We start from the raw sequence: 8,210 nt of genomic DNA, 5'->3' as shown, positions 1-8,210 counted from the left end.
AAACATGAACATGTTTTGTCAGAAATATAACATTCTTAACTATTTTTGGGATAGACAGTTTTCAGACCCCCCTGCTGTGCTGGCTCACAGAAAGAGTTCATCATCTTCATTTTGGTCAAGGCTTTCTATGCCAGGTTCAGCAACTGAGGGAACGGTCTTGAATGAGTTAACAGCTGATGTTCCAAAACGCTGCAAAACATCATCAGGCAGCTTGTACTCAGAGCAAGCCTCACCAGACAACTTGAGACCACATCGGACATACAGGACAGAGTTAAGGGTCTGCAAAGACATTTGATTTCTAAGTTTTCTTTTTACCACGCTCATCTGGCTGAATAATCTCTCAACTTCAGCATTTGAGTGTGACAAGAACACCACAGACACAGCAGCCATGGCAAGCTCCTGAAACGGGTTGATACCAGCTGCATCCCTGAACTTCCAAATTTCACTCCAGAAGCCCAGTGTGTTTTCTGTTTCATTCCACTTACTGAGATGGATGGCACACCGTTGCTGGACAATCTCGTCTATCTCTACATGAGAGTAGCCAATGAGATTGACTATTTTTTCTATTTGTCCCAGGCTCTTATTGTGCTTTAGAGTTTCTTCTAAACTGACATGTACTGCAATGCTTTGATGTTGTCCGGCAGTCTCACCCTCAACTCGTTAGTGAGGGAGATGGTGAAGGCTTTCATTTAGTTTAATGTCACAATGTGGTTCTTTCTTACCAGTAATTTACATACTTTCATCATAAGCAGTGGCTCAGGCGGTAGAGCAGGTCGTCCAATGATCGGAAGGTCGGCGGTTCGATTCCCGCTCCCGCAGTCATCTGTCGTTGTGTCCTTGGGCAAGACACTTAACCCTCCTTGCCTCCAGTGTTGGCATCGCTGGTGTATGAATGTGTGGATGAATGTTCGGTGATGGTCGGAGAGGCCGTAGGCGCAGACTGGCAGCCACGTTTCCGTCAGCTTGCCCCAGGGCAGCTGTGGCTACACAAGTAGCTTACCATCACCAGGTATGAGTGAGGAGTGGATGAATAATGGATTCACACAATGTAAAGCGCTTTGGGTGCCTTGAAAAGAGCTATATAAATCTAATCCATTATTATTATTATTATTATAATCACCACAATAATCATTTCACACTCACTGTTTAATGTTCAATGTCATTAAGAACAACGACAAACATGTTTTTCAATAAACACTGTTAAACAATAATTAAACAAGTTAAACAATTATTCACTAATATTGTGTGTTTAATGTCGCTCTTCACAATGAGAAATGTTGCTTTTACACAGAAAATGAATTATACAAGAACCATTTAAAAAAGACCAATATTTACAATAAACACTCAAACAATCAGAACTATTTACAATTATTGACGAGCAAGTTCCCTAAATTCTATTTAGGATCTTTCTCCTCCACATGCTGGTATCCAGCCACATTCTGCTCATCAACAGCCTGCCAATGTTATTAAGCAGAAAACAGAAAATTACTATTTAAAACCTTTAGTTTCAATAACATCCGTGAACATACAGTATGTAGAAAACAGCAGCAAATAACTGTTACTGAGCACAGTTTCATGTGAGGAATCTCCAGCCTCAGATATGCCAGAGGCCAGTGTGGAGGAGGTGCTGGGAGCAGGTTGAACCTCCATATCCAGCACTGTGGCTCGTCTGTGAGGTCAGAAAAGCCCTCATCTTCCTCATCAAGCACCACATCGTGCTCCTCAACCAACCGGGCGGTCTCCTCTGAGTCAGGGTTCATGTCCTGCAGTTCCTGACCAGTCTGCTGGAACAGATACTGCACTCCTACGAGTTTGCCTGAGACAGGACCAAATAAATAAACACCATGCAGACTGGAATGAGTAAAAACCAGTCGGCTGGAAGGATCATGAAATACATACACAGTAACAAAAGGCTAAATATTGTTTTCACTAAGCAACACAGTTTCACAGGTATACAGTACAACACAAGAGTTTTCAGAGAGATGCAGCCTCATGCTTTTCCTTTGTCCTGGTAACACTGATGTAATTCTGACCTGTGTAACATGAGGACGGACAGAACTCTGGCGCCACCTTTCTGCCAAACAGCTTCTTGTAGGTTTGGTTGACAGAATGCAGCAAATCACCAGAGTAGCAGCACAAAGGAGACTTCTCAGTTGCCATGGCAGCAACACCTGGTCCTGGTTCCACCTGTGTAGCCCTTCCAACAGGTAAACCTGAACATTCAGGCTGTTGGCACTGCTCCCTAGAAGTACACTGAAACGTAACATGAAATATCAAACTGAAACATTATTGGCGTACACAACACATGAACCACATCACATACACAACCACACGTCAATAACACACACGTTCTGGTTTCAGTTCTCTCAACACAAACCTGGTATGAAGCGGTTTAGCTGCAGATGAAAAGACTCCAAGGAAGTTGAGCCTCTGGTTCACCTAAACACCGGCAGACACACACCTCCCTTGGTCAGCTCCCAGTTTTAGTGTAGAGAGCAACACCTGGTGGATCTTGGATGCTCTTCACATGCTTCTTCTGGACCCGCCAGATGTGCTCCATCCTCTCCCGATCAAACAGAGGAACACCAAGGGAGTTTGGGGGTCTAGAGCCTGAACAAAGTTTTATCATCGGATGTTTAAATCTGTAGGAAAAGACTTTAATGCTGTACAGAGAATGAAGTGTAGAACTACAGATGCTCTGGCTGAAAAGGTCATCACTCACTGAGATGCAGTGCTGACCGGAGAACCAGTAATCTCCCACCTTCCATGACTTGTTTCTGTAAAACAGAGTCTAAGTAACTTGTATTAACAACCCACTTTTAAACAGTTGACATGTGATTGCAGTTTACCTGAGACACTTTCCTGGCCATGGCGACATTCGGCTCTGCAGCTGCAACATGTGAACCACCAAGTCTTGGTTTGGTAAACTGAAAGGTAAGAACTGTGTAATGAGAGGCCGTTTAAATATATTTATCTGTAGCCAAGTAAACTGATATTAAGCATGTGTCATTGTGAAACGGAGCTTATGTTTTAAACTGTTTACCTGTTCACATTCGTTCTGCTTGTAAAGCTGGTATTGTGATAACTGTGTGGGGTATTTTAGTGACGCTGGCCCTTTAAGAGCAGCTCCAGACTAGAGCACGCAGGCTCGTAGGTTTCCGTCACACCGCGTGCTGCCAGCAGGAGTACTGGAGTAGTGATGTACGATGCCACTCGCTTTCTTTCTGATCCGATACCAAGTAAAATACAAGCCAGTATCGGCGATACCGGTCTGATACTTTGTCCAGAAACTTCATGTGTTTGGAAAATCACTTTGAAAGCAGCTCCGCTGAGGAGAAAGGAAGTGGTGGTAACATTTTCATAGAATATTCAGTGAATCAAACTTAAATTACAAGTAAAATTGATAAATAAATACATAAATACCACAATAACTGCATGTTTGTCAACACCTACATATTAAAATATTTAGTTTAGTCAGGCTGGGAGGCGGCGCAGACAGGAAACAGCTCTCTGGAGGGCAGCCAGGAGGCCGCGACCACAGGAGCTGGATAGTCCAGCAGGATCCACCCAAAGACAGGCCCTGAAGTTAAAGGCGGAGGAGAGTGTCCCCCTCTTGTTGCAGGAACCAGAGGCGAAGAAGGAGCCTTCCTTCTGCTGCTACACCTGTACAGAAACACAACAAAGAATTTCTTACAGCTTTTACAAGTAAACTAAGCTGACAATCATCAGGAGTTCCTAAAAAAAAAATAACCCAGACAGCAACAAGATGTATCACATCAACAACCAAAGTACCAAAGACACACACATAAATAATAATAAAAAAATCCTGAACAAAAGTATTTCTTAGTGTATAAACCCACTGGACAACTCAGTGACTGTCAGCATGAAGAGGATGAGGAATGAGGAGCGATCAGAGATGAGTGTGATCCTGCAAATGCGATCACGTCTCCACGGAGACTAGAGGCAAACTAGGGCGGCCTAGAGATCGGGGTGATCGTTGGTAATCCTGGAGCACGAACCCAAGCCACCCCACCACAAAGACTACCCTGGACCCACCCCAAGGGCGGCAGAGCAAAGCCCCAGCCAGAGCCCCCCGGGGTCACAGGGTCCAGGCCCCGGTGGGCCAAGATCTGCAGCTGCCGACCCCGCCAGACACCAGCCATCCTGAGTGGCCAGAATGAAGAGTCCAGGGCTTCAAAACCCCAGAGGCAGCCCCTCCTCCACCCACTCCCACCCTCCCTCCTCCACCCAACCTGTTACTCACATCTATCCACCCTGTAACCCCTACTGGGTCACCCCTCACTCAGCTGCCCTGTTTGTGGGCAGAGGGCTTCCACCTGAAGACCATGGGTGGATATCAGAAGCCTTGTTTAAGATCGGGGGTAAAGGGAAAACTGGAGCTCCAGGACAACCTGAAGCTGTGGTACTACCCACCTCAGCCGAGTCTCTACCACCAGGAGCCTTCACCAGACCGTGTTTTCACCCATCCACTACTCGTCTGGATGCTCTATAAGTTGTGGAAGGTTAAGGTGGTCTGCCCCAATCCTTCTTGTGGTGGCATCACCTGGTAAAACTCAGTTAAGGAACTCCTTAAATCATCTGAACTTATCTGAAGTTATCTGAGATGACGGCTAAGAAAGGAGAGACTGCAATGAAATCTGCACGTTAATCTGAGGTACGAGTAGGAGACCTGCAGTAAAACTCACTGGTAAGACCCCCCAAAGAGAACAAATCCCTCCTATATGATGCATGTAAGGGGGGAACCCCCCCATTTTGAAAAATGAATTTCAGGCCCTGAAATTAACGGACTCTGGCAGAGATGGCTTAAGAGAGTGACTCTAAATGTCTGTTGTTAAGCATATGAAGGCCTTCTAGCAACATGATTCAAAGCAGTAACTACATATACATTAGATATCTAAGCCAAACTACATGTTTTCTTTTACACACATATATGACACACACACACACACACACACACACATATATATATATATATATATATATATATATATCTATACCGTTCAAAAGTTTGGGGTCACTTTGCCTTGGGATTCAATATGTTGATAAATAACATATAAATAAATAACTGCTGTTTAGAAAGCATCACACACTTCTACTCATAGGCCTACACTGTAAGAAAAGTCCGTAAATATACGGTATAAAATACTGTGTCCATTTGAAGGAATTTTCTGTAATATTTTTTTACGGGTCTTTTAACTGTATTTGTTATGAACGCATTGCATTGTGGGAAAAGCGGTGCTCCTCAAGCCGTGGCTTCAAGGCAACAGCAGACCTTCGACAAAGCTTCGTCTTAAGAGTCGGTAAAATACTTTGTCACTTCTGTGGTAAAATATACATTCTCTTTAACCAGTATAAAATAAGTTTTAGGTTTTCTTTGTGCATTTTATCGGAAAAAGATATCCAGCTTGTTTCTGTCTGTATCGCTTTTCTTCTCATCTCGCGCTCTTTTTAAAAGCCCATTTTTTTTAACGTTTCAACATTAACTTTCCCGGAGCGCCAAAGAACATTAGTCCCAAGTCATTTTAGGATTAGGTTAGTTTAAAAAAAGTTACGCTTTTTATGAGTAAGCGTTACATTTTTATTTTAAACTTTATTGTGGCGGTTGTCAGTTACGAGTCGAGGCTGAGCCGCTGCCACTCGCGGTCAGCCATTAGACAGTCGTACCCAACAACAGTTGTTACGACAACGGGCTACTTTCATCGCCACAGCCCCAGTTGATCCACTTTCTCGGTCCTGATACACAGCGTGGTCACACACTGTGTTATTAGCCTGGCCGTCAGTTAAGAGTCGAGGCTGAGCCGCTGCCACTCGCTGCCAGCCATTAGCCTCTGTTAGCAAGTTGTACCCAACAACAGTTGTTACGACAACGGGCTGCTTTCATTGCCCCAGTTGATCCACCTTCTCGGTCCTAATACACAGCGCGATCACACAGTCTGACAGTGTGACATGTGGCAGACAATGCCACATCAAAGAGCAGCAAGCTAGCTAAAGGGTCATGCCCATTGAACACGGTTTGTACTGCGTCTCGGCTTGCCACAGGCAGGTTGCTCGCTTCGCCGAGTTCAGAGCTGTTCACTCTCTTGCGCAAGTTACGACCTTCGACTGTACACGTTATGAAAGCCGTGTATGAATGAGGAGTGTGTGAATAATGGAACCATTGTGAGACCTGCTGAAAAAAGTGTATCAATCTAATCCATTGTTGTTATTTTTATCATGTAACACTAGTTAGCAAGACAATGCGCTCCTACCTACAGTGACAGCATAACTAGCCATAGTAATCTGTTTTGGCTGCTGAAGTTGGGCGTCCTAAGAGTCATCATAACCCAGTGTTTCTCAATTCGGGTCCTCAGGAGCCACTGCCCTGCATGTCTTATTGACACTTCTAACTTGCAAAGATCTTGATGGTCATCTGGAGTAGGAACACATCGAAAAGAAGCAGGGCAGTGGGTCCTGAGGACCGGAATTGAGAAACACTGCCATAACCCACGCCACCATGCTGGTGTGTAATGTATGTGACTTTAAATGTGTCTCATTGACTGAATATTTGAGGCACTGCAGATCACATCGACATCTTCACAATGTGCTCCTGTCATGTGGCCATAAAGAATGTGGAAAAAAATTTTCTTCATTCAGCTGCCTTGCTGTTCACATGTCACGAACACACCCAGACACAGGGATCAGGCAAACTTGGAACCGTAGTGTTTCTGTGCAGTTGAAGTGTTCGTTCAATTTTTGTAGCAGAGAATATGGAGATGTTAAACAGCTTGTGTCTCACTTAAATGAGCACATCCAAGAGGGTCTGACTGTAACGTGTCCCTTTAATGGATGTCCTAAGACTTTTAATGTAAAGACTTCATTTTCCTCTCATATTTCCAGGTATCACAGAGGGTGGAGTGCGATCCAGGTAGCACCTGTTCATATATGTGAGGTTTCAGAACAGCATTTTCCAAGTGCAGACAATATACCTGAAGGGACTGATGTGAGTAATGCACACCAAATGACAGATGTTGATATAGACCAAAGTAAGGCTGCTAAGAGTGATAAAGTTGGAGATGCCTTCACAGAAAATCTAGCTCTGTTCTACTTGGGTTTGCAGACAAAATATTTAGTTCCAGCCTCCACAATAACAGAGATTGCAAATGAGATGAAAACTCTTCAGGATATTCAACAAGAGCATATGGTAGATGTACTAGCTGAAGAACTTGAACAATATGGTGTCCCAACAGAAAAATTAATATGTCTAGGGAAGAGTGTATATGAGCGTAGCCCTATGTATGAGGCTTTACACGCAAGTGGGACTTTAACTACACACCATCGACGACTGCAATATTACAAGACACACTTTGACTATGTTCAGCCTGTTGAGGTCACTCTTGGCTACGATGACAGAGGGCAGAGGCGACATTATCATTACATCCCTATACTGAGCAGCCTCACGGCAATGCTCAAAAAGGGAAGCGAAATTCAGCAGAGTTGTAACCCTCATCTTGTTGAAGATGGTGTACTTCATGATTTCACTGATGGGCATGCCTTTAAATCTAATGAGATGTTTGCCACAGACCCAGATTCTTTAAAGGTGATGCTATTTCAAGATGCTTTTGAGGTGGCTAATCCTCTTGGATCTGCCAAGCAAAAGCACAAAGTTTTAGCTGTGTACTTCACTATTGGAAATTTCCATCCACACATCAGATCAACTGTTGATCAAATCCAGTTGGTACTGCTTTGTATAGAGAATGACTGCAAGTATTTTGGAGTAGACCAAGTTTTCAGTGAGCTTGTGTCAGACCTGTGTCAGCTGGAAGAAAAAGGCATATCTTTTGGGGATAAGATATACAGAGGAACTGTTGCATGCATAATGGGAGATAATATGGGCTCCCACATGATCGGTGGGTTCACAGAAAATTTCAGTTCTGCTGAGTTTTTCTGTAGATACTGTCTAGTCACAAGAAATGCATTTCATTTGGACCCTCTCACTGTTTTCCCTCATAGAGATCCTACTGATTATAATGAGTCTGTGCAGTTTTTGGAGAGTCACCCTGAAGTGTCCATGCATCAGGGCATTAAAGGCAACAGTGTTTTCAACAAACTCTCACATTTCCATGTGTGCCAGCCTGGACTGCCACCCTGTTTAGCACATGACTTGTTTGAAGGTGTTGTAGACTATGACTTGGCAATGTGTTTGCAGTGCC

The 8,210-nt window shown here is 43.9% G+C and overlaps 1 long non-coding RNA gene across 2 annotated transcripts; it reads right to left on the bottom strand.

The window, feature by feature from the left end:
* Positions 1-1,290: 1,290 nt before the first annotated feature.
* Positions 1,291-4,556, bottom strand: LOC121635623. 2 transcript variants are annotated; one of them, XR_006009479.1, is made up of 7 exons: positions 4,435-4,556; positions 3,454-3,663; positions 2,850-2,927; positions 2,723-2,777; positions 2,378-2,610; positions 2,034-2,242; positions 1,291-1,816 (listed from the first exon to the last, which is right to left on the bottom strand). It is a non-coding gene; the product is annotated as an uncharacterized LOC121635623 (long non-coding RNA). The 2 variants fall into 2 exon arrangements; XR_006009478.1 differs by lacking the exons at positions 3,454-3,663; positions 4,435-4,556 and adding an exon at positions 3,044-3,279 and having other exon boundaries at positions 1,292-1,816.
* Between the last annotated feature and the right edge of the window lie 3,654 nt (positions 4,557-8,210).

This window comes from Melanotaenia boesemani, chromosome 24, assembly GCF_017639745.1.
Source record: "Melanotaenia boesemani isolate fMelBoe1 chromosome 24, fMelBoe1.pri, whole genome shotgun sequence".
NCBI lineage: Eukaryota > Metazoa > Chordata > Actinopteri > Atheriniformes > Melanotaeniidae > Melanotaenia > Melanotaenia boesemani.
The sequence above is the reverse complement of the archived record's forward strand: the minus strand, read 5'-3'. Positions and strand labels throughout refer to the sequence as shown.